Source organism: Chiloscyllium punctatum, chromosome 44, assembly GCF_047496795.1.
Source record: "Chiloscyllium punctatum isolate Juve2018m chromosome 44, sChiPun1.3, whole genome shotgun sequence".
NCBI lineage: Eukaryota > Metazoa > Chordata > Chondrichthyes > Orectolobiformes > Hemiscylliidae > Chiloscyllium > Chiloscyllium punctatum.
Window position 1 is genome coordinate 18963279 of NC_092782.1, and position 26830 is coordinate 18990108.

At 41.2% G+C, this 26830-nt stretch overlaps 1 protein-coding gene across 5 annotated transcripts in view; it reads right to left on the reverse strand.

The window, feature by feature from the left end:
- Positions 1–26830, reverse strand: part of cdk17 (cyclin dependent kinase 17) — a 224285-nt gene that overhangs the window by 154041 nt on the left and 43414 nt on the right. For 4 of the 5 annotated variants that reach the window (XM_072562402.1, XM_072562406.1, XM_072562403.1 and 1 more), the window contains exon 2: positions 167–363. The exons of the other annotated variant lie outside the window; for it this stretch is intronic. The gene's annotated coding sequence lies outside the window, so the exon portion shown is untranslated. The remainder of the gene's footprint in view (positions 1–166; positions 364–26830) is intronic. 5 annotated transcript variants of the gene reach the window in all.

The window sequence follows — 26830 nt, forward strand, 5'->3', positions numbered from 1 at the left end:
GAGGGAATTTCAGAGTTACTATTTTCATAAATAGGAAATTCAAGAGGATTTTCAATAGAAATCAATAACATTTTCGACAAGAGCAGATCTCCTTTTGCAGCCAATGTTTTTTCTTGGGTCAATTAATGTTAAATAAAAAGAGACTTTCATAATGAGATTTACTCACATATCTCAGTCACAGTTTCCAATCCTTAAATATGGTCATTCCTTTACGTTTTCATTCTTCAGCTTCAGGATTCTAAAGTTCAATATTTGTTCCCACAATCTAGATTGCTATCTACTTTTCAATCTTCTAGAAAATTATTGAAATAGTGAGATATGGAAGCCAATAGTTGCTCTATTCTTCTTGTAGATAAGCACGTGCTGTAATGGGAAAGAGATAGTTATGAATAGTTATACGAAACAAACCAAACACAGTTAAAAATAGTATGCTAAGAGTAACTGGGTGGTGAAAAGACATCTCCATTACAGTTTTATCACTCACTTTATGGTACTTACTTGTTCAGAACAAGTATTAGAACAATTTCCAATGTTGAGCTCACAATATCAGCATTAGGGCAACTGTGCCAATAGCAACTTACACCTACTAGAATGTCATAGTGATATGAATAATAATCATTTCAGAACATCATCGACAGAATTATAACCATTAGGTAAATGACTCCAAGAAATAATTAATAGAATAGTAAAGAAAATGGTTAATAGCTATTAATAAAAAAAATTCAAAATTAAATTTAAAAACTAAATATTCAATCTGTTTTAAAACAATTAGAATTAGATAAGGTAAAACATTTCACATTTTTTCCACCTTCCCATCACCTGAAAAAATAACTACTGAAAGACAGGCCTTAGTGTGGAACAAAAGAGAGCAAACTCTTGAAAAATATGCTATGTAATGATAATCCATTTATTGAAACTGAAGGATCCAAGACAGGTCTAAGCCAGCAGAGAGAGCCCTGTATGCTGTGATGCCCACAATCAAGCCAGGGTGCATTGATGGCCCCAACATGTAGTTATCTCACCCAGCGTGCCACTCAATTTGTGCACCACTCTCTCCCAGCCTCACGCTGGGGTTTTGAGGGTTGGGGGAAAGAATAAATGTAAGACTACAGCCCTTAGAACAAACCTTTAATGTGTCAAAAGCATTAACTGTATCCCAATGCCAGCAACAACTCATTCACAATAAGTGAATGTGCTGAATGCTGAGCTGGACAGCCGATCCATTACTGGATCTTCTTTGAAGCCTTTTGAAAGAAGTAGCTGCCGTGGAGCTGACATGGAGGTGACAGAGTTTAAAGCATTTCCATCGAGGCAGTATATAATACTCACACTGAAAGGCAGGTGATTTTTGAGTAGAATAATAAGAGTCAGGTGAATTGTGAATGGTATGGCAATGTACACACAGACTTGGTCAGCACCAGTGTGGTTTCTGGAAACACCTGTTTCAGTCTTCCCACTCAAGGATGTACCGAATAGAGAGGGTGCAAAACATGACCTACTCTTGGGAAATAACCCAGGGCAACTGACTGAGGTGTCAGTGGGGGAGCACTTTGGAGCCAGCAACCATAATTCTATTAACTTTAAAAATAATGTTGACAAAGGATAGACAGGGATCTAAAAGTTGAAGTTCTAAACTGAAGTCATAGTCATAGAGATGTACAGCACGGAACCAGACCCTTTGGTCCAACCTGTCCATGCCGACCAGTTATCCCAACCCAATCTAGACCCACCTGCCAGAACCCAGCCCATATCCCTCCAAACCCTTCTGATTCATACACCCATCCAAATGCCTCTTAAATGTTGCAATTGTACCAGCTTCCACCATATCCTCAGGAAGGAGACTAGAATTGCACGCAATATTCCAACAGTGGTCTAACCAATGTCCTGTACAACCGCAACATGACCTCCCAACTCCTGTACCAAATACTCTGACCCAAGATGTTCAAATATTGTTTGGGGGCAGATGTTCGCAGGTAAAGGGATGGATGGAAAATGGGAATCCTTCAAAAATTAGATAACAAGAGTTTAGAGACAACATGATCCTGTTAGGCGGAGAAAGGCAAGGCTGTTAGGTGCAGGGAATGCTGGATGACGACAGAAATTGAGGTTTTGATCATCAATAAGAAGGAAGTAAGGTAGAGACAGCAGAGATTGTAAGTGAATCCTTAAAAGAGGATAAAGGCAGTAGTATACTGGACAACTAGCCATTTGGATACAGAACTGGCTCAAAGGTAGAAGACAGAGGGTGGTGGTGAAGGGTTGTTTTTCAGACTGGAGGCCTGTGACCAGTGGAGTGCCACAAGGATTGGTGCTGGATCCTCTACTTTTTGTCATTAAGATAAGTGATTTGGATGTGAGCATAAGAGGCATAGTAAGTTTGCAGATGACACCAAAATTGGAGGTGTAGTGGACAGTGAACGGGATCTTGATCAGATGGGCCAATGGGCTGAGAAGTGGCAGATGGAGTTTCATTTAGATAAAGTTTGGAGGGATATGGGCTGGATGCTGGCAGGTGGGACTAGATTGGGTTGGGATATCTGGTCGGCATGGACGCATTGGACTGAAGGGTCTGTTTCCATGTTGTACATCTCTATGACTCTAATCAGTGTATCTCGTGTCATCTTTTATGCTTTTGCTAAGTAGCATGGCAAGCTTCTCGCTAGGCAGTGACAAGTTGCCAATTAAGGGGATTAAGGTTGCTCAATAACATCCCAACCCACCTCATTAATATTCAGGTTCCTGTCTTATTAAGAACACCAAACAGGCTACACAAAAGATCATAAGAGCACAAGCCATTGGAACAGAAATTAAACCATTTGGCCCACCAAAAACACTCTGCCATTCAATCATGGCTTAAAGGTTTCTCAATCCCACTTTGTTCGCTTTCTTCCTATAACCTTTAATCCATTTGTCAATCAAGAACTTACCTCAATCTGCTTTAAGTATACTCAATGACCTGACCACCACAGCTTTCTCTGGCAATTAATTCCACAGATTCACCACTCTCTGGCTAAAGAAGTTTCTCCTTATCTCCATTCTAAAAGGTCTTCCCTTTACTCTAAGGCTGTGACCTCAGGCCCTTATTTCTCCTGCCTATGGAAACATATTCCCAAAGTCCATTCTGTCTAGGCCGTTCAGTACTCTGGAAGTTTCAATCAGATTCCCCTCATCCACCGGGTATAGTCCCAGAGTCCTCAAACATAGAGAAATCTTGACAATGGAAATCGCCACATGCTCTGAAGGACTTCCATGCTGGACACCAGGAATCAACACTTCAGGACAAGCTCCTTGGAGTGCAGGTTCATAGCTCCTTGAAAGTGGAGTCACAAGTAGATAGAATAGTGAAGGCGGCGTTTGATATGCTTTCCTTAGGAGTGTGGACACTGTCAGTCAGTACTCAAAGTGGTGAATGTCAGGATATGAGGAGCCAAATGTCGGACAGTCCATCAACCATCTTGACTCTTTCTGCTTTCCTGGAATCAGTTTTCCTTCCAGAATGGACATAAGGGATGTGGAGACTGCTTAGATACGGTGAGAAAAATTACTCGGGATCTTGGCAAAACACCCAAAAAATTTGACGCACCTCACAAAAGATGTGAGATTCAGTCCATAAACTCTGTTTCTCTCTCCACAGTCACTGCCAGACCTGTTGACTTCGCCAGTACGTAACTCAGATTTCCAATATCCACAATACCTTGATTGTATATCCCAAATAATATTGTGAGAATGTTATGGTTCTTCCTCCTTTCTGCTATTGATGACAATATTTCACATTCAAATGCATTTTGCGCTTTTTCATGACAAACCCCTCTCATGTTCCTACTCTTACTGGTCACCTTAAGGGTATGACATCCACCGCCAATACAGTAGTGTATGGTAAACTTTGAAGTCCTTCACCCTTGGTCCACTCCTGCTTCACCATATCTCCCATACATCATCTGGTAGGACGCTCAGTCTTATCATGGCCACCGGCCTTCAAAGCAGTTTCTGCACCCTGCAACTGTTTTACTGATATCTACATGTACGAGAACCAGAACTCTCATCAGCAAAATGGAAGTTACAAGCCACTACTGTTACATCTCTATCTCCTGGAACCTCACCTTATGCTTGGAGATTTGTTAACTCATTATACCTTTCAAGCTTAGCACCCATCATTATATTCCATCAAATGGAGTTTGCCTTTTACCTTAGAAAGGCATCCTTCAAGTACATCCTTTCCCACCCATGGCTTATTTCCTAAGATTCAACACTATGACTTTGAGTTTACCATCCAAGTTACACTCAAACATTTACCAAGTCCTCAAAGATTTGGGATTCTCTTCAGCAATTTCAACAAGATATTTATGCCTAAGTATCAGGACCATTATGTTCACCATCAATTGCCCCAGAGCCTGCTCACCTAACTTTAAAACATTCTCCAGTTACACAATTACACACATGCCCAATTAGAGTCATGGAGTCATAAGATGTACAGCAAGGAAACAGATCCTTTGGTCCAACCCGTCCATGCCGACCAGATATCCCAACCCAATCTCGTCCCACCTACCAGCACCTGGCCCATATCCCTCCAAACCCTTCCTATTCATATACCCATCCAAATGCCTCTTAAATGTTGTAATTGTACCAGCCTCCACCACTTCCTCTGGCAGCTCATTCCATACACGTACTGCCCTCTGTGTGAAAAAGTTGCCCCTTAGGTCTCTTTTACATCTTTCCCGTCTCACCCTAAACCTATGCCCTCTAGTTCTGGATTCCCCCACCCCAGGGAAAAGACTTTGCCTATTTCTCCTATCCATGTCCCTCATAATTTTGTAAACCTCTAAAAGGTCACCCCTCAGCCACCGACACTCTAGGGAAAACAGCCCCAGCCTGTTCAGCCTCTCCCTATGGCTCAAACCCTCCAACCCTGGTAAACATCTTTGAAAATCTTTTCTGAACCCTTTCAAGCTTCACAACATCTTTCCAATAGGAAGGAGACCAGAATTACACACAATATTCCAACAGTGGTCTAACCAATGCCCTGTACAGCTGCAACATGATCTCCTAACTCCTGTACTCGATACTCTGACCAATAAAAGAAAGCATATCAAACACCACCCTTCACTATCCTGCACTCCAAGGTCTCTTTGTTCAGCAACACTCCCTAGGATCTTACCATTAAGTGTATAAGTCCTGCGAAGATTTGCTTTCCCAAAATGCAGCACCTCGCATTTATCTGAATTAAACTCCATCTGTCACTTTTCAGCCCATTGGCCCATCTGGTCAAGATCCTGTTGTAATCTGAGGTAACCCTCTTCACTGTCCATACAGCTCCAATTTTGGTGTCATCTGCAAACTTACTAAGTGTACGTCTTACGCTCGCATCCAAATCATTTATGTAAATGACAAAAAGTAGAGGTCTCAGCACCGATCCTTGTGGCACTCCACTGGTCACAGGCCTCCAGTCTGAAAAACAACCCTCCACCACCACCCTCTGTCTTCTACCTTTGAGCCAGTTCTGTATCCAAATGGCTAGTTCTCCCTGTATTCCATGAGATCTAAACTTACTTACCAGTTCCTCAGTCATTGGCTTAATCTCAGAAATGCTCCAAAGGAAAGCAGTACTGGAATCAAAACATTAATGATGTTTCTCTTTCCACAGGTGATACTCGTCCTGCTGAATTTCTCTAGTGTTTTCTATTTATATTTCTGATCTCCAGAATTTGTAGTAATTTGCTTCTAGTTGAGCTTTAGAGGAAGTTCAGCCTCACAGTTGGAATAGGACAGGTAGGAAGCACGAACAGGTCCAAGGCCCAACCATATTCAGTCGCTTCAGCAATGACAACACATCCCTCCCACCCTCCACTCACCACAAGGTCAGAAGTGTGCATGTGCGCTGACAATTGCATAATGTTCAGCACCATTCACGACTCGAACACTGAAGTCGTCCATGGCCAATTGTAGCAAGATTTGGACTACATCATTCCACACAAGTACCAGGCAATGACCATCTCCAACAAAAGAGAATCTAACCATCTCCCCTGACATGCAATGACAATGCCATTACTGAATTCCCCATTTCAATGTCCTGGGATTTACTACTGACCAGAAATTTGAGTCGACTACCTGTCCAAATACTGAGGGAAGACTTCTGTGGCAGTATCCCGAGCTGTGAGGCTCAGGTTCAAGTCCCATCTGCTCCATACTTGTAAATAACATCGCTGAACAGTTTGGACCTGAAAATATTTATAAATAATGTGGCTGCAAGATGAGATCTAGGAATCTGCCATCATCAACATCCTGCGGCATACCATTTACCAGAAACTCAAATGGACTTGCAACTCACCTCTTGATTCTCAAAAAACTGCCCATCATTTACAAGGCACAATTCAGGAATGTGATGTCATATTCCCTACTTGCCTGGATGGATGAAGCTCCAACAAAACTCAAGAAGCTTGACATCATACAAGACAAAGCAGTTCACTTGATCAGCACCGCATCACAAACACCTCTCTGAGTCTCAGCAGTAGCAGTGCGTATGATCTACAAGATGCACTGCAGAAATTCACCAAAAATCCTGAGCCAGCATCTGTCAAGCTCACAACCACTTCCACCTAGGAGGATAAGGGCAGTAGACACATGGACACCATCACTTGCAAGTTCCCCTCCAAGCCACTCACGACCCTGAGTTGGGAATATATTGTCACTCCTACACTATTGCTGGGTAAAACTCCTGCAGATGCCTTCCTAACAACACTGTGGATCAGCCTATTGCTGTTGGATACCAGCAGATCAAGAAGGCTGGTCACCATTACCTTCTTAATGGTAACTTGGGACAAGCAATAAATGCTGGCCAGCCATCAACAACTACATCCCAATAATGAATAAAGAAAAAATAAATGCAGAAAGCTACTAACACCACCGGTTAAATTCCTTTGTTATTTGAGCTCACCATTAAGATTAGGCTTCTCTGCTTCCCCCTTTGTGGAAGGCACAGGGACCCTCAGGTTTAATTTACTATCAGTCTCACGAGAGAGCAGCCTATGGGTCTTCTGGGACCATGGTGACTTTCATTCACTTGGATGTGAAGCAGCCATCAGTGGGCATCAGACAAGCAGTCTAATCTTTCTGTAATTAACATACAGCATATGTGCTGCACAGTGGAATATATTATTAACTACAGAATCCTAGTTCACAGACCATGTACTAATTGATAGTGGGGTTTAAGTTCATAGGACCGAAATATGCAAGAAACTGATATTCAAGATGCATTCCTAAAGACTTTTCAATTCAATGATCAACAAAAAAAGTCAATACATCTATTAATATTTATAGTACATGCACCTGACCGAAACCTGATCAATCACAATGTATTTCACTGCTACCCACTGTCAAGGGATACCTGGGTTACAATTCTGTCAGAAAGAATTGCTTTTCTGAGCCAAATGCATCATGGATCATATTAATAAAAAGAATGCACAAAAAAGAAGGAACTACTCTGCAATGAATGCAATGCTGTTAAACAAACAAAGTGTACAGTCTTGGCTGCCCTGCTATGCTATAGGAAGGATATTACTAAATTGGAGAGGATGCAGAGAAGGTCTACAAGGATGTTACTGGGACTGGAAGGTTGGATTATAAGGAGAGGGTGGATAGCTGTCACCTTTTCACTGAAGGGTAGGATGTTGAGGGGTGACCTTTGAGGTTTATAGAATCATGAGGGTCTGAGATCAGGTGAATAACAAATATCTTTACTCTAGAGTAGGGAAGTAGGTGAAAGGGGAAAGATTTAAGACAGACCTGAGGGGCAACATTTTCAAACAGTTGCCACATTCGTATGTGGAATGGACTGCCAAAGGAAGTGGTAGATGCAAGTAGTTACAACATTAATCAGACATTTAGGCAGGTACATGAACAGACAAGGTTTGGAGGGATATGAGCCAAATGCAGGCAAATGGGACTACTTTAGTTTGGGAAACCAGTTCAATTTTTCCATGCCGACCAGAAGGGTCTGTTTCTGTGCTGTCTGACTCTATGACACTATAACAGATTTTTCTTTGGTTTTCATACTTAAGTAACATGGCCATATAACAAAGCACAAAAAAAATCACACTGGGCTAACTTCACAAGTGTTTTGCTTCTTGGGAACTTAACAGATGTTGTTGGGTGGAGGAAACTGTGCAACAAAGCAGTCTGTTGAACAGCTGCCAAAAAATTGCAAAGGAAGGAATTTCAAAAAGGTTGATGAGTATAGACTGAAAATTGCTGTATATCAAAAGCCTACAAATTTATTGTGTACTTTTCAGACCATCCGTGATGATGGAAACGCAACTAATGGGAAAAACGTACTTAACTTAATTTCACTGATTTGCCAGCCACAGATGCATTTGTCTATGACAGTATTAGCAGGAGTGACCACTACACAATCCTTATGAAGAGCAAGTCGCATCTTCACAATGAGATTACCCTTGAACGTGTTGTGTGCCATGACCATTGTGCTAAACAGGATAGATTTTGAGCCCATGTTGTAATTCAAGGCTGGCCATCAGGAATAACAGAAATGTTTCCACCCACAATATACAAACTCACTGCCCAGCATATCCCCCAATCTATCACTATCACCGAGAGAAAGGATGAACTCTGGTTCAATGAAGAGCTCAGAGGGAAGAGCAGAAGCAGCATCAGGAATAACTAAAAAAGACCATGTATAGGTTGATCTAATGTATAAGTGGGCCCCTTATTTTTCATATATTTTGTGTATAAGTCAACACTAGTTTTTCAGGAGTCTCTTCCTGACCATATATGTAGCCTTAAAGGGCATGATTTGCACATTTTTGATTCAAATGCAATACCTTGTATACATGTTACTCGCACCAGTAAGTATTTGCACAATACGATTTTCAAATCGTTAAATTGAATGCTGATAACTATATATACTGTATACAGAGGAATCTTGGTTATCTGAATAATGGATTATCCAAGAAAAATTTCAAGGTCCCGCAAAAACATTACATCAAAGAGGTAAGTATATTCGATTTACCTGTACTATAGATGTGAAAACACCAGCAAAATCAAAGAAACACAAGCAGCTCAAGCATTAGTGACTGGATACCTTTTAGGTAAGGGTTGTTACACAGTCCTTTGCAAAAGTAAATGTTTTACAGTATTCCCAGCATTTTACCGGGCTGTTCATTTTTTAAAAAAAGGCAAAGAACGCAAATGCATGCGCAAGGCAGAGCTTCAGTCTTTCTATCACATGACTGAGTTCCCGGAAACTGATATTGTAAATGGTCTTGCGATCATAGTTGTTGTTCGGGACCTTGTTTAATGGTGGAATTTCATGGTAAGGGTTTAGTTCTTCTTGTTTAAACCTGTATTTTGCAGACTGCAAAGAATAATTTGTTTAAATGGCAGATTCAATAAAATTATAGATTTAAACAATTCTCCACATAACGTTAGGTCAGCATGACCCATCCTGTTTAAGCTAAAATCGGTTATCCGAATGATCAATTAACCACTGAGCCACCCTACTTCTCTGCAATTTCAATAACTAAAAATTATTGAAGTTGCAGAGAAGAACAACAATAGCGTAGCTGCAAGGGAGTTCTGTGTTTTTGAAAAACTTGTTGGAGATTGGAGGAAAAAAGCCACACAGTTAAAGACTATGCCAAAACAGAAGTATGCCAATCAAGTGGCCACAACTAGAAGAAAAAATTGCTGACTAGGTAATTCAGTGTCGTCAGAACGGAAGCATAGTGACTCAACAACGTATAAAAATATGCACCATAAACGAAGCAAAAAAAACATGCATTTAATAAAGCCAGTGCAGGATGGTACAGTAGGTTTATGAAAAGGTATGATTTAGTGCTTAGACAGAAAACCAAGATTGCCCAACGACAACCAGAACTTAATGACAGGTTAGTTGGGTTCCATCACTTCGTAATCAGAATTCAGAAGAAAAATGGGTACAGGCTGTCATGCATCAGCAATATGGACGCACTTCCAATGAACTTTGATGTGCCAGAGAACAGAACTGTGGACAAGATTGGAACAAAAGCAGTTTTGTTTAAGACTACTGGCCACTGAAGGAGTCGATTCACTGTGGCATTTGTTTGTATGGCAGATGGAACAAAGTTAAAGCCTATGGTGATTTTTAAGCAGAAAACTCTGCCCAAACAGAAATTTCTGTCAGGCATTGTTGCCCTCGTCCATGAAAAAGGTTGGATGGATGAGGGTGGCTGCAAAACTTGCAATCAGGTGGACTTAGAAAGGAAAAAAACTTACTGGTTTGGGATATGTTCAGATCACACTGAATGAAAAGTTTAGTGAACTTTGAGCTAACAATACTGACATTGCAATGATTTTTGGAGGCCTTTCAAGCATGGTGCAGCCATTGGATAGTAGCATCAATAAACCTTTTAAGGAATTAGCATGGAAGAAGTCAGACCCTTGGATGTAAGAAGAGGAAAAGAGCTTCACAAAGGGTGGCAACATGCATGCTCCATTACATGCACCTGTATGTGAGTGGATTGTTGAGTCCTGAAAGGACATGAAAACTTAAATTATTGTGAAGGCCTTCAAAAAATGTGGAATTTCTAATGCTTTAGACAGTACAGAGGATGACTATTCATAGTCAGATGGAAGTGATGACAAATCAATTGATGATCGCCTTGAGAGTGCAGATAAAGATGATCCATACGACTATATGCTTGACCCAGAAGACTGGAATGAATTATTCGGTGGTGCGACTGCTGATAACAGTGAATTTGAAGGATTTTAATGGACTTTTGCATGTACCGGTAACTTTTGTTTTAAGCAACAATCCCATAATATTTGTGATATACGGTGAGAAGAATTTTTTTGCTGTGAATATCAGTTTTTTGATGTAAAGTGTTTATTATATATTATTAACAGTTTCATGCGATCTTCTTTCAATAAAATACTATTAGTCTTTTTTTTTAGTTTTACTGCTCCTGTTTTTTATTTCATGAATTGTGTGTTGTACAAATACCCTCGGTAGATGCCGGACCACCTGCTGGTATGCCTATTAACTTTTGTACATAGGTGTAGATCTACATGCACTTACGGTACTGGTAAATGGAATACATTACGACAGCACCATTTGACTGTAGCAGGTAGAATGGAGACAGTGATTTTGTAGATGAATATTCAATAATGGCCATAATTCCTTTTCCTTTTCTTGTTCATTATTTTACGTAGAGATCTGGCTCTTGTTTGTCCATATTTTGACTCATGCCAAGCATGAATTGCAGCCTCTCAAACAATTTAGTACACAATATTCCAAATGTGATCTAAATAAAGTCCTATGCAACTGCAACCTAACTTGCCTTCATTGGTCAAGGTACAGACTATTAAAAATTAGCAAGCATGCCTTCTTGACCAACTTATCTATTCATGTTGCCAATTTGAGGGAACTGTGAACCTGTCTACATAGATCCCTCTGTATGTTGATGTGACTATCTAGGGTTCTGCCATCTACTGTATACAGTACAGCAACCTTTTTATTAACCAGTACCTATGGGATCAGGAGAATACTGGTTGATCAACAGGTCCACATATTCAATGTAAAAACACACACTCAATAATGTAGTGCAGGGAGTACACACATCATCGTCATACTTCATTTACTGCGTAAATCACTTAAATAATAATGCACCTTTGCCTTAAAGTAAAACCCTAACCAGACAGCCTTCTCACTCGTACCCTCAACTGACTACTCAGTCATCGTGGAGATTACAATAATACAGTAAACTTTGCAGTATTTTTGGTAGATAATTTTTGCCCGTTTATTGAAAGTGCTGATTAAAACCAAGTTTGCTATATTTTCCTCCTGTATTAGATCTTCCAAAATGCATCACCTCACATTTGTCTGGATTAAACGCAATCTGCCCTTTCTCCAGCCAAGTCTCCAGCCTATCTATATCCTGCTGTATCCTCTGGCAATCCTCCTCACTATCCACAATTCCACAATCTCTGAAGTCCACAAACATATTGATCAGGCCACCTACATTCTCCTTCATTTATACATATTACAAACAACAGGGGTTCTAGCACTGATCCCTGCAGAACACCACTGGTTGTTGATTTCAAATCACAAAAATTACCTGTTACTCTGTTTGCTACGACTAAGTCAGTTCTGTACTATTCTTACCAGTTCAGCATGGATCCCATCTGACTTCACCTTTTGTATCAGCCTGCCATGAGGGACCTTTTCAAAGGCCTAGCTAAAGTCTACATCGACAACATCTACCATCTGCCCTTAAAAATCTCAATCAAATTTATGAGACATGACCTTCCCTGTACAAACCATACTACCTTTCGCTAATAGAACCATATTTTTCCAAATGTGAGAAAATCCTCAGGATCTTCAATAATTTCCCTTCCAGTGATTTAAGACTCACTGACCTATAATTTTCCAGATTATCCCTGTTGCCCTTCTTAAACAAAGGAACAACACTGACTATTCTCCAGTCCTCTAGCATCTCCCCTATGACTAAAGAGGATACGAAGATTGTGTACAAGCCTCCAGCAATTCATCATCTGCCACCCTTAGCATTCTGGAATAGATTCCATCATCAGGCCCTGGGGAATTGTCTACCTTAATGCTTTTCAAAACACCCAACTCCACCTCTTTTTTTTAATACTGACACATCCTAGACTATCAACAAAAGCCTCCAGAGACTCACCATCCACCACATTCTTTTCCTTTGTGAGTACCGATGCAAAGTATAGTAAGGACCTCACCCACTTCCTCTGATGTTGAGTGTACCTACCCTTTCCCAAGCTACCTCTTGCTCCTTATATATGGATAAACTGCTTTGGGATTTTCCTTAATCCTGTTTGCCAAAGATATTTAATGGACCCTTTTGGCCCTCATAATTCCTTAGCTGAGTTCTTTTGTATTATCTTTGTATTCTTCAAAAGCTGTCTGTCTTCAAGTTTCCTAAGTTTACATATGCCACTTTTTTTTTTGACTAAGCTCTCAATTTTTCGTCAGCTAAGATTACTGAATCTTGCCACCATTTCCTTCATTTTCATAGGAACATGTGGCTCTGAACTCTAAATCAACTGAACTTTAAAAGATTTCCACAGTCCAGATGTGGAAAATGGTGATTGTTCCCAAAATGCTTCCCCACTGAAATTTCGATCACCTGGCTGGGCTCATTCTCAATCTAGCAGGACTATTTACATATTGTTTCAAAATACTATCTTGGACACAGCTAACAAATCCAATCCCAAAAGCCCCTCGCAGTCAGTACTGCAGAAGTCATGGCAACACTGTTTTTACATCTGTCCACAAATCTGTTCCTTTATTATCTGTTGGGAGACCTAGCACAATCCCAAAGTGATTGCACCCTTTCCATTCCTGAGCTCTACCGAGATGCACACTCCATGGAGTCTTCCTTCAGTACAGCTGCAATATTCTCCCTAATCAGCCCACCTCTAGATTTAGCTCTATCCTACTGCTGTTCAAACCCAGGTTTGCGCTCCTTTCTCTGTTGCTGCTGCTCAGACTGAAGTCAATCCAGGCCCCACCCCAAGGTATTTATTCTAATACTGCTGCTGCCATTGATACTCAGCCATGCATGGTGGTGAACAATTAAACTACTCACTGCAGAAGGAGGCTCCACAAATTTCCCAATCATCAATGAAGGGGGAGGTCCAGCACACCATTGCAAATCAAAAGACTGAAGAATTCACAACAATCTTCAGTGACAAGTACTGAGTGAATAATTGGTCATTTAGTGAGATTCCCAACATCACAAGTGCCGGTCTTCAGACAATTCAGTTCACTCCATGTGATATCAATGAACAGTTGTAGAGTCATTGAGACGTACAACACGGAATGAGACCCTTTGATCAAACTCGTCCACGCCGACCAGAGACCTAATCTCGTCCCATTTGCCAGCACCTGGCCCATATCCTTCCAAACCCTTCCTATTCATATCACATCGAGATGCCTTTTAAATGGTGTAACTTTACCAGCCTCAACCACTTCCTCTGGCAGCTCATTCCAGAAGTTGGCCCTTCAGTCTCTTTTATATATTTCCCCTCTCACCCTAAACCTATGCCCTCTAGTTCTGGGCTCACGCACCCCAGGGAAAAGACCTTGCCTATTTATCCAATACATGCCCCTCATGATTTTATAAACCTCTATAAAGGTCACCCCTCAGCCTCCGACACTCCAGAGAAAACAGCCCCAGCCTATTCAGCCTCTCCCTAAAGCTCAAATCCTCCAACCCTGGCAACATCCTTGCAGACCTTTTCTGAATCCTTTCAAGTTTCACAACATCCCTCCAATAGGAAGGAGACCAGAATTGCACACAATATGTCAAAAATGGCCTAACCAATGTCCTGTATAGCCGCAACATGACCTTCCAACTCCTATACTCAATAAAGGAAAGTATACCAAATGCCTTCTTCACCATCCTATCTACCTGCAATTCTACTTTCAAGGAATTATGAACCTGCACTCCACGGCCTCTTTGTTCAGCAACACTTCCCAGGACCTTACCATTAAGTGTATAAGCCCTGATCTGATTCATTTTTCCAAAATGCAGAACCTTGTATTTATCTAAATTAAACTCCATTCGCCACAGGTTGTTGGCACTGGATACTGAAATCATGATAACATTATGGCAATACATCTGAAGATACATGCTCCAGATCTTGGCACACCCTGAGCCAAGTTCTTCAAGTACAGTTATACCTGGAAGTGGAAAATTGCCCAAAGTATGCCCTATACACAACAAAGCAGGTCAAATACAAATCAGGATGAGAGTGGTACTGGAAAAGCACAGCAGTTCAGGCAGCATCTCAGGAGCAGGAAAATCAATGTTTCGGGCAAAAGCCCTTCATCAGGAACAGAGTGCCTGCAGGGTGGAGAGATAAATGAGAGGAGGGTGGGGGTGGGGAGAAAGTAGCATAGGGTTCAATAGGTGAATGGGGTGGGGATGAAGGTGATAGGTCAGACAGGAGGGTGGAGTGGATATGTGGAAAGGAAGATAGGCAGGTAGGACAAGTCATGGGGACAGTGCTGAGCTGGAAGTTTGGAACTGGGGTGAGGTGGGGGAAGGGGAAATGAGGAAACTGGTGAAGTCCACATTGATGCCTTGGGGTTGAAGTGTCCAGAGGTGGAAGATGAGGTGTTCTTCCTCCAGGCGTCGGGTGGTAAGGGAGCGGCGGTGAAGGAGGCTCAGGACCTCCATGTTCTTGGCTGAGTGGGAGGGGGAGTTGAAATGTTGGGCCACAGGGTGGTGTGGTTGATTGGTGCGGGTGTCCCAGAGATGTTCCCTAAAGCGGTCTGCTAGGAGGCGTCCAGTCTCCCCAATGTCGAGGAGACTGCATTGGGAGCAACGGATACAATAAAATGATATTGGTGGATGTGCAGATAAAACTTTGACAAGTCAGCCAATTAACGCCGCATCAGTTCAAAGTGAAGGAAAGTGGAATCAATAGTATTATCAAGCAACACTTGCTCAGCAATAATCTGCTCACTGATGCCCAGTTTGAGTACATCAGGACCATTCAACTGCCGACCTCAATATAGTCTTGGTTCAAACGTGGACAAAAGAATTGAATACCAGTGGAGAAGTGAGTGACTGCCCTTGACATCAAAGCAGCATTTGACCAAATGTGATGTCATGGAGCCTTAGCACAATTATAGCTAATGGAAATCAGGTGAAATGGAGCCATATCTGGCACAAAAGAAAATAGTGGAGATTGTTGGGAGGTCAGTCATCTCAGCTCCAGGACACCTCAACAGCAGTTCCTCAAAGTCATGCCTTTAGCATAACCATCTTCAGCTGTTTATCAACTGCAATCCCTCCATCATAAGGGCAGAAATGGGAATAAGATAAGGCTTTTCCAGCACCACTCTAATCTAGATTCAGAAATGGGAATGTTCAAGTATGATTGCATAATATTCATCACCATTTAGAAATCTAAGATATGGAATCTCTCTATATGCAAATGTAACAAAACCTGGGCAATTTTCAGGCTTTAGCCTGAAAACTGACAAGTAACATTCATGCCACAAGTTCCAAGCAATGATCGTCTCCATCGAGAGAATCTAACCATCTTCTCTCGACGTTGGGGCACTAAGTATAAGACCATAAGACATAGGAGTGGAAGTAAGGCCATTCGGCCCATCGAGTCCACTCCGCCATTCAATCATGGCTGATGCGCATTTCAGCTCCACTTGCCAGTGTTCTCCCCGTTGCCCTTAATTCCTCTAGACAACAAGAACCTCTCAATCTCGGCCTTGAAGACATTTAGCGACCCGGCTTCCACTGCACTCCGTGGCAATGAATTCCACAGGCCCACCACTCTCTGACTGAAGAAATGTCTCCGCATTTCCGTTCTGAAATGACCCCCTCTAATTCTAAGGCTGTGTCCACGGGTCCTAGTCTCCTCGCCTAACGGAAACAATTTTCTAGCATCCACCTTTTCAAAGCCATGTATTATTTTGTACGTCTCTATTAGATCTCCCCTTAATCTTCTAAACTCCAACGAATACAATCCCAGTATCCTCAGCCGTTCCTCATATGCTAGACCTGTCATTCCAGGGATCATCCGTGTGAATCTCCGCTGGACACGTTCCAGTGCCAGTATGTCCTTCCTGAGGTGTGGGGACCAAAACTGGACACAGTACTCCAAATGGGGCCTAACCAGAGCTTTATAAAGTCTTAGTAGTACATCTCTGCTTTTATATTCCAACCCTCTTGAGATAAGAGACAACATTGCATTCGCTTTCTTAATCACAGACTCAACCTGCATGTTTACCTTTAGAGAATCCTCGACTAGCACTCCCAGATCCCTTTGTGCTTTGGCTTTATTAAGTTTCTCACCATTTAGAAAGTAGTCCATTCCTATATTCTTGTTGCCAAAGTGCAAGACCTCGCACTTGCTCACGTTAAATGGGAGTCAGGAAGTATGGGAGTCAGGAAGTCAACTTGCAGCTTTGTAAAACTTTGATTAGGCCACATTTATGGGTATTGCGTTCAATTCTGATCACCACATTACAGGAAAGATGTGGAAACTTTGGAGAGTGCAGAAGTTTACCAGGGCTCTCCCAGAGTTGAAATGTCTAATACTAGAGGGCATGGATTTAAGATAAGAGCGGGAAAATTCAAAGGAAATATGAGGGCAAGTTGTTTACACAGAAAATGGTAGGTGCTTGGAATCAGTGCTGCCAGGGCTGGTAGTGAAGGCAGATACAACAGGGGCATTTAAGGGGCTTTTAGATAAGCACATCAATAAGCAAGGTATGGAAGGATACGGACCATGGACAGGCATAGTTTAATTTGGTGTCACGTTCGGCTGTACAGATTTGGCATCGTGGGCTGTATAGTTTTATGTTCTATTCAATGGTGGTACTGAATTCACCAATTTTAAAATATCTTGGATGTTCCCATTGACCAGAACCTGAACTGGTCTAACCATATAAATACATTGGTGGCTACAACAGCAGTTTAGAGGCTAGCAATCTTGCAGCAGGTAACTCACCTTCTGACTCTCCTATGCCTGTCCACCATCTATAAGACACACGTCACAAGTTTGCTGGAATACTCATTTGTCTGAATGAGTGCTCCAACAACATTTACTATCCAGATCAAAGCAGTCCAAATGATTGGTATCGTATCATAAACGTCTACTCCCTCCTCCACTGATGCTCAGAAGCAGCAGTGTATACATCTAGCAAAAATTCATCAAGCCTAAGAGAGTACCTTTCAAAATGTCAGCATGAAGTCACTGCCTTTTCTGACAGTCATTGCCAAGGAGTGGGTGGGTGACAACTTGTAAGCGGCGTTAGTGGTTTACTAGCAATTGCAGAAGGTATGACTCTGTTGCCTGCTATACCTAACTCTTAAAATTGAGCCAAGTGTCCCAGCAAGGTTTTGATACATTTCAGTTTTGTGAGCTTTTAGCCTTTACTTACGAGAAGGGAATGATTCAATTTTAAAGCAGTAATTGCTGAAATTTAGAGTGGAAGCTTAGAGTGAAATTTAGAGTGACCATACATCTGGTTCACTTTCAGAATAGAACACAAAGACACAAGCTAGCCTTGCAAACAAGATACTAACTGGACATACATGCTTTTATTACTTACAGTGTGGAAACAGGCCCTTCGGCCCAACAAGTCCACACCGCCCCGCCGAAGCATAACCCACCCATACCCCTACACCTACACCTACACCTACATCTACCCCTTACCTAACACTACTGGCAATTTAGCATGGCCAATTCACCTGACCTGCACATCTTTGGACTGTGGGAGGAAACCAGAGCACCCGGAGGAAACCCACGCAGACACGGGGAGAACGTGCAAACTCCACACAGTCAGTCGCCTGAGGCGGGAATTGAACCCGGGTCTCCGGCGCTGTGAGGCAGCAGTGCTAACCACTGTGCCACCGTGCCGCCCACCCACTGTGCCACCGTTTAAATTGATTTTTTTTTTAAAAAATGGAATAAAGAAGTTTAGTCGGTTTAACCTAATGTTAAAGAATTCACAACAGCCATTTGAGGTTTTACTTAAACACAATAGCATTGAAAGAAAACCTTGAATTTTTAAAATGCCTGTCACAATGGCATGATGTCTTGAAATACTTTGGGGTGCAGTAACAATTATAGAAAAATGGAAACTAGAAAGAATAGGCCACTTTGTCCTTCAGGCCTGCTCCACCACTCAAAATGAGAATGGTTGACCGTCTATCTCAATGCCATATTTCCACTTTCTGGGCTTGAAACTTTGACGCAGTTTTCTCTTCACAGGTATTGCCAAACCTGCTCAGTTTCACCAGCAATATTGGTTTTTGTTTAAGCTTTACAGCATCTGCAGTTTTTTGTTTTATTCCAGAAATATGGCTTTTCATTCCCTCATCTAGGCCATTTATACATATTGTGAATAGCTGGGGCCCAAGCACTGATCTTTGTGATACTCCACTTGTCCCTGTCTGCCACCCAGAAAACAACCCAATTATTCCCAACCAACTCTCAATCCATGCCAATGTATTATCCCCTACCCCACATGTTTTATTAATTCAGCCTAACCTCTTATGCGGTACTCTTTGAAAACTCTTGAAAATCCACACATTTTTCATCTATTCTACTACAGTAGCGCCTCGACATACGAACGACCCCATTCACGAACAAATCGGTTTGCAAACAGGATTGTAAGTAAAATTTTGCTTCAAAGTACTAACGAAATTCAAGGTATGAACGAAGGTACGAATGCAAAAAGCCCGTGGTTTCATTGTTATTGTTCTGCTTTTCTACCCGCACTTTGAACGCAAAAGCTCTCGGGCCCCACATGATCTCATTCAGTTCGTCTATGGCATGCGTGCTGTGAACATCCAACGTCCAAGCATTCTTACGCTTTTTTTTGTTTTTTGCATTAAATTAGCCCTTTCTATGGCTCCCAAAAAAGTAAAAAGTGGTCGTATTAGTGGTGTTAAGAAGCCTAAACGTATTACTGTAGAAACAAAGAAGGAAACAATAGCTAAACACGAGAATGGTGCTTGTGTATCTGATCTCACTATGCAGTACGACATGGCGAAATCGACTATCTGTACTATCCTAAAGAACAAAGAGGCACTAAAGGCAGCTGTCGTGGCTAAAGGAGTGACTATTTTAACGAAGCAAACGCCTAAATTGTTAGACGAGGTTGAAAAATTATTATTAGTCTGGATAAATCAACAAGAGCTTGCTGGAGATAGTGTTAACGAGACTATAATCTGTGAGAAGGCTCTACACATACACCGTGATTTGTTGGTGACACTACCGAGTACAAGTACTGCTAGCGTTGAAGAATTTAAAGCCACCAGAGGCTGGTTTGATAAATTTCGTCAACCAACTGGAATTCATAGTGTAATAAAGCATGGAGAAGCGGCTAGTTCAGACAAAAAGGCAACGGAGGACTTTGTGAAGGAATTCAATAAGTTTGTCGAAGATGAAGGTTATGTCTCACATCAAGTTTTTAACTGTGATGAAACTGGACCTTTCTGGAAAAAAATGCCCAAAAGGACCTACATAACCCAAGAGGAGAAGGCACTACCGGGCCACAAACCAATGAAGGATAGGTTAATGCTTTTATTGTGCGTGAATGCAAGTGGGGATTGCAAGATTAAGTCTCTATTAGTCTACCACTCTGAAAATCCTCGCGTTTTTAAATGCAATGTGTTGAAGGCTAAACTCCCGGTAATGTGGAGAGCGAATAGCAAGGCTTGGGTCACGTGAATGATTTTTATGGAATGGTTGACGGAAGTTTTTGCACCAGCTGTCAAGGAATATCTTGAAACAAATAACTTGCAACTTAAATGTCTTCTAGTAATGGACAATGCTCCTGCCCATCCTCCAAATTTGGAAGACGACTTGGACATTGAATACGACTTCATAAAAGTAAAGTTCCTTCCTCCCAACGATACAGATTTGACTCTTGGTCAGTACTGGAAGGACCACTTCAATGTCCTCCACTGCATAAGCCTTATTGATAAGGCATGGAACGAGGTCTCTTTCCTTACGTTGCAGTCGGCCTGGAAGAAACTTTGGCCAGATTGTGAACCTGAGAGAGTCTTCGAGGGTTTTGAGGAGGAGACATCAGTAAATGTAGTGAACGAGATTGTGACCCTGGGCCAAAATATGGACTTGGAGGTCGATGAGGATGATGTGGCGGACCTGGTGGAGGACCACAGACAAGACCTCAGCACAGAAGATCTTGTTGAATTGCAACAGGAGCAGGTGAAGGTTATGCAGTAGGAGCATTCTGGAGAGGAGGAAGAAGAGAGGGAAGATGTATCAAGTGTTCAAATCAAAGACATTCCGTAGCAAATGGAGTGAAGTGCAGGCTTTTGTTGAGAGGCATCACCCTAACAAAACTGTGACCAACAGAGCAGTAGACATTTTAAATGACAATGTGATGTCCCATTTTCAGAAAATTCTGCAACAAAGAAAAAAACAAGTTTCCCTGGATCGTTTTCTTGTGGCATCACCAACCTCCAAGAGACAAAAAAGAGAAAAGACTCCGGAAATACCCAAACAATGGGAAAATTGATTCAGTTCGCGAACTTTTCGGTTCGCGAACCGGGTCCCGGAACGGATTAAGTTCGTAAGTCGAGGCGCTACTTTATTAATATCCTCAAAAAAATCTCCAGTAGATGTGTTAAGAATAATTTGACTTTCATAAACCCATGCTAGATTTGTCCAATTTTGCTCATGCCTTCCTAATTGTTTCATTATGCTGTCAATGGACTCAAGTATTTCCCCCAATACGGATGATGAAAATTCTGTTTTCTTTCCTCTCCCTTCCTTTTTAAATAGTAGGGTCATATTTGCTATCCTTCGCTCTAAGAACTGCTCCACAGTCTTTCCTGAACACTTTCTGCTTGTGGGTGACCACCTCCTGGAACACTATATTTACTCCAACTGTCCCATAAGCTGGGAATTCCTGAGCTCCACTTGAAGCTGCTGGAGATGTTTCCAAAAAACATGAACCCAAAACATAGTTAAACCAAAACTATTGAAAACTGATCGAGTTAACCTAAAGAACAAAAATCTACTCGAAAAAAAAAGTCTTGTTTAAAGTTATTCACAGGGAACAAGTTCAAACAAATGTATAATTACATGATGTAGAAAAACATGAATTGTCACTATGAAAGGGGAGAAATATGGCAAACCTAATGAGCATTTGATTTTTAGAAAGGTCTGATGAACTTGTTGGGTGCAAGAAAATAATATGTTTGAATTCCCAATCTCTGCATCAAATGTGGTTGCGTGTTACTATAGGACAAATTGTAAGTTTAATAAATTTTTAACTTCTAACTGCAATATTCAAATACCCAAGAACAGTTGGAATGTCTAAAATTATAAATAAAACCTTACTTTCAACATTTCCACTATCATCGGAAACCAGCAGCCCTGAAGAGACCTAACCACCACCAACTTTGATTCACTAAGTACACTGTGAATTATTTTTTAAATCGCAATCATTTTTGCAGAAAAAATAATTTTCTTAAAGCCTTAAGTATGAAAATGATCGGTTTCAACTACCTTTAAATATTCAATATAAATTCCTTAACCATGTAGACTATCTTGAAGACCAATACCTTGCAGGTCAGAGAAATTACATGTCTGTGAAGACTTGTCAAATATTTTAGCAAAAGGTACTGGAAATATAATGCTATTCTACATAAATTGATACAGGTATATACTTAATAACACTGCTCCACAAAGACTTCAATAACTGTGAACTATTTTGGTTGCTCAAGTAAGATGAATGTCAATCATCTACATCAAGGCTATAAAATGTGATCAGGAAGAGGAAAATAAATAAAATCACTAGAGAAGACCCCAATGGGATTTTAAAAATCTTCAATAATAAATTTCCACGTCAATGATATTACATGATCCGGTTTCATTTTTGAGGTTAGTTCCTTTAGAATCCTGGGTATCAGTAGAGGAATAAAATTAATGCAGGAAACACAAATGAAATTGGCAAACAAGGTATAGATTTGCAGCAAATTATATAGATTAAAAGCAAGTAGCTCATTCTCACGACCGTTGTGTCAAATATTAAGCGTGCAATCAGAAAACAAGGATATTTGTGTGCGAAAATTCAAATTTCAAGAATAAAAGCTTGAACTACAGTTCATAAACTAGCTAAGATCTCACTACTCTAGAGCTATGTAAGGTGAAAGTCACCATTGTCCTACCACCTATGAGCAAGAGAAGAGTAGTGGTGGTTTCACCGATAGGTCATGATACCTCAGGCAAGAAGAGAGGTTGAGAAGGGAGAGTCCTTCATAGTAACGCCCTGAGTTGACACTTAGCCCCCAAAGGTTAGTCAGAAGGGCTTCATACAGTTGACTGTGACTATTTTAATTTCTGGCACCTTATTGTTGCCAGGTGGTCCATCCAGTTTCATTTTTTTAAGACTTTCTAGCAATTGATACAACAGTGGCTTGCAATGCTATTGGTTTCATGATCATCACTGGGTTCTTAATTCCAGATTTTCTTTATTGAAGATAGTCTAGACCCAAACTATTATTTATTTTAAAGGCAGCTGTAAGGCTTGTGTTCAAGATGCAATTCAATTGGTCAAATTACCAAGCTTGAAGCAAAACACACTTTATTCATACACTATAATTAAAATACAGACAAAATAAAAAAGAACTGCTTAACTGTAACCGTACCAAAATGCTTAATAAAAAACATGTATAAAATTACTAATTCATTGTTTCATATAATAACTGTTCCAATATCCCATAACTACACTCTTGACAAAGACAAATTCAGTAAAATAGATTGTCTCACATGCCTAGCAGCAGGAACAGAACCCGAGCTTTTAGCTATACGAGAGAGGGAAATAAGAACCTCCACATTTAGTTTCAAGACCTCAGCAACTACTCCTGAAAGTTGAAAAAAAATCCTTGTTCTGTGGGAGCTTGACCCCACACACCCATCCGGGCTGCTTCTTTGTTCCACCTTTAAAAGAAAAAAGGCCTCACAAGCTGTTTACTTTACTGGCTTTGGAGCAGACTGCACAGCACCTCTGCCTCAACCTTCCTTCATTTAAAAAAAAGGACAAAATACACTTCTTGGAGCCATAGTATCATCACATAGTCTATAATTGGGATCATTTTTTGTGTGAAAGTCACTATTTAAGTATATATTGTGTGGTCAAATGCATGAATGAGCTACAGCTATTGAAAGAACAGCTGAATAGATTGGGGCAGATCAAGCAGCTCAACCACCACTCCAACAATTGAATGGACAAGCCACAAAGGTGCCACTGTACTTGCCTGCCAAAAATAGCATTAATCACAGTAATGGTGTGGAAACCCTTATATCATTAAGTGACCACTTAGGACACTTAAGTGCTGGTGAAAGATATCCAACTTACGTCACATTTGTTGTGTTCTCTTCGACAATTCACTGCACAGATTGAAACTGGCACTACAATGGTCATGTATGGACCCAGCTCAGTCGGATAGACATGATTGAGAATACAGGAATTGGCATTAACATGAGCTTTGATCATCATCGTTAAAATAAAGCTCCTCCTGCAAAAGCATTCACACAATCTACGTTTGCAACTGAAAAAATCAAAATTATTAATATCTTTTTAAAAATCGCCATCATTCTGGGTAATCCAAGATGGAGGATGGGGAAAATTTCTGGCTGTAACAGGCTGCTCCTTTTATGAGATGATTTTCACCATTCTGTATTTTCGCTGCTGTCTACAAAAATGTCTGTCTGTGCCTCGGACGAGAGAGTCCCTTAACACAGTTGATCTCTTGGAACCTGATGTGCCCCTCATTGCATTGGAGCCAGTCTTGATACCAGAAAAGTAATTTTCTCCAATTCCAGGAGCAGCAATTACTGTTTTATATGCTTCTGCATTGTTTTGGACCTTTGGAGAAAACAAAAGTCAGAACAACAGCACTTTGAAAAGGGAGAGGAACAGACAAAGGCAGCACATGGTGACGTCAGTATAGGAGAGAGCGAGTGAGAGAGAAAGAAAGAAACCCACATTGCTAACTGACACAGCAGTGAACAAGCAGAGTTACTGTCTTTGCTGTTTGAATTCATGTATCGCTGGACACCAGAGTGAGTCTGGGAAAATTAACAAACAGCGAAATTCACAACTAATCTTGGAGGAACCTGTTTGGGAGAGATCACAGCACAGAAACAGATAAGTGAATATTTTTAAGTATGGTCTTACATTAAGTCTGCAGCAGTGAGTAGAGTAGGTTCTTTCTTGATTATGCGCTTTATTGAGGTTTGTCTCTTGATTAGACTTATAAGCCATAAGATTAAGTTAGCCTGGAGCAGTGTTTTGAAGAGGAATAACTCAGTGCTATTTTCTGGGTCTATAGATTGAAAGAAGCAAAAATGGCCTTTAGGAGAGTGATATACTCTTCTTGTCAGATGTGGGAATTGAGGGAGAGGTTACGTGTTACTGAGGATTATATCTGTCATAAATGCCGTTGGTTGCAAATCCTATCATCAGATCAAATGGATCGGTTGGAGACAGAGGCAGAGGCAATGAGGAATTTACAAGAGCAAGGGGATGTGATGGATGGCAGTTAGAGGAAGGGATAAAAGTTGCAAATACAGTCACATAGATGGGTTAACTCCGCGAAAGGTGAGAGGGGAAAGCAGGTAGTGCAGAAGTCTTCTGTGGCCATCCCCATTTCAAACAAGCATGCTGTTTTGGAAAATGTAGGGACTGATGGATTCTCAGGAGAATGTAGCACGAATGGCCAAGTTTCTGGTATCGAGACTGGCTCCAATGCAATGAGGGGCACATCAGGTTCCAAGAGATCAACTGTGTTAAGGGACTCTCTCGTCCGAGGCACAGACAGACATTTTTGTAGACAGCAGCGAAAATACAGAATAGTGTGTTGCCTCCCTGGTGCGAGGAATGAAGGATATCTCAGACAGGGTGCAGAATGTTCTCAAGGGGGATAGGGACCAGCAGGAGGTCATTGGTTCCAATGTGTACAATGACATAGGAAAGGAAAAAGGATGATTCTGAAGGGAGAATAGAGAAAGTTAGGCAGGAATTTAAAAAGGAGATCCTCGAGAGTAGTAATAACTGGACTACCCCTGGTGCTGCGAGCTACTGAGGGTAGGAATAGGAGGATACAACAGATGAATGCATGGTTGAGGAGCTGGTGCATGGGAGAAGGATTCACAATTTTGGCTCATTGAAATCTCTTCTGGGGTAGAAGTGACCTGTACAAGGAGGACGGATTGCACCTAAATTGGAAGGGGACTAATATAATGGCAGGGAGATTTGCTAGAACTGCTCAGGAGGATTGAAAACCATTAAGGTGGAACCCAGGGAGATAGTGAGGAAAGAGATCAATCTGAGACTGGTACAGTTGATAAAAGTGAGTCAAACAGTCAGGGCAGGCAGCGACAAGGCAGAGAACAAGGTAGGACTGATAAATTAAACTGCACTTATTTCAATGCAAGAGGTCTAACAGGGAAGGCAGATGAACGCAAGGCGTGGTGAGGAACATGGAACTGGAATATCATAGCAATTACAGAAATGTGGCTCAGGGATGGGCAGGACTGGCAGCTTAATGTTCCAGGATACAGGAAGGACAGAAAGGGAGACAAGAGAGGAGGGGGAGTGGCATTTTTGATATGGGATAGCATTACAACTGTACTGAGAGTGGATATTCCTGGAAATACATCCAGGGAAGTTATTTCGGTGGAACTGAGAAGAAAGAAAGAGGTGGTCACCTTATTGGGATCGTATTACAGACCCCCCTAATAGTCAGAGGGAAATTGTGAAACAAATTTGTCAGGAGATTTCAGTTATCTGTAACAGTAATAGGGTGGTTATAGTAGGGGATTTTAACTCTCCGAACATAGACTGGGACCGCCATAGTGGTAAGGGTTCAGATGGAGAGGAATTTAAGATTGTACAAGAAATTTTTCTGATTCAATATGTTGATGTACCTACTCGAAAGATGCAAATCTTGACTTAATTTTGGGAAATAAGGCAGAGCAGGTGAGTGAGGGGTCAATGGGGAAGCACTTTGGGGCCAGCAACCACAATTCTACTAGTTTTAAAAGAGTGACAGAAAAGGATGGACAGGATCTAAAAGTTGAAGTTCTAATTTGGAGGAAGGCTAATATTGACAGTATTAGGCAAGAACTTTCAAAAGCTGATTGGGAGCAGATTTCTGCAGGGACAGCAAGAAAATGCAAAGCCTTCAAAAATGAGATAATGAGAGTCCAGAGGCAATATATTCCTATTAGGGTAAAAGGAAAGGCTGGTAGGTGTAGAGAATGCTGGATGACTAAAGACATTGAT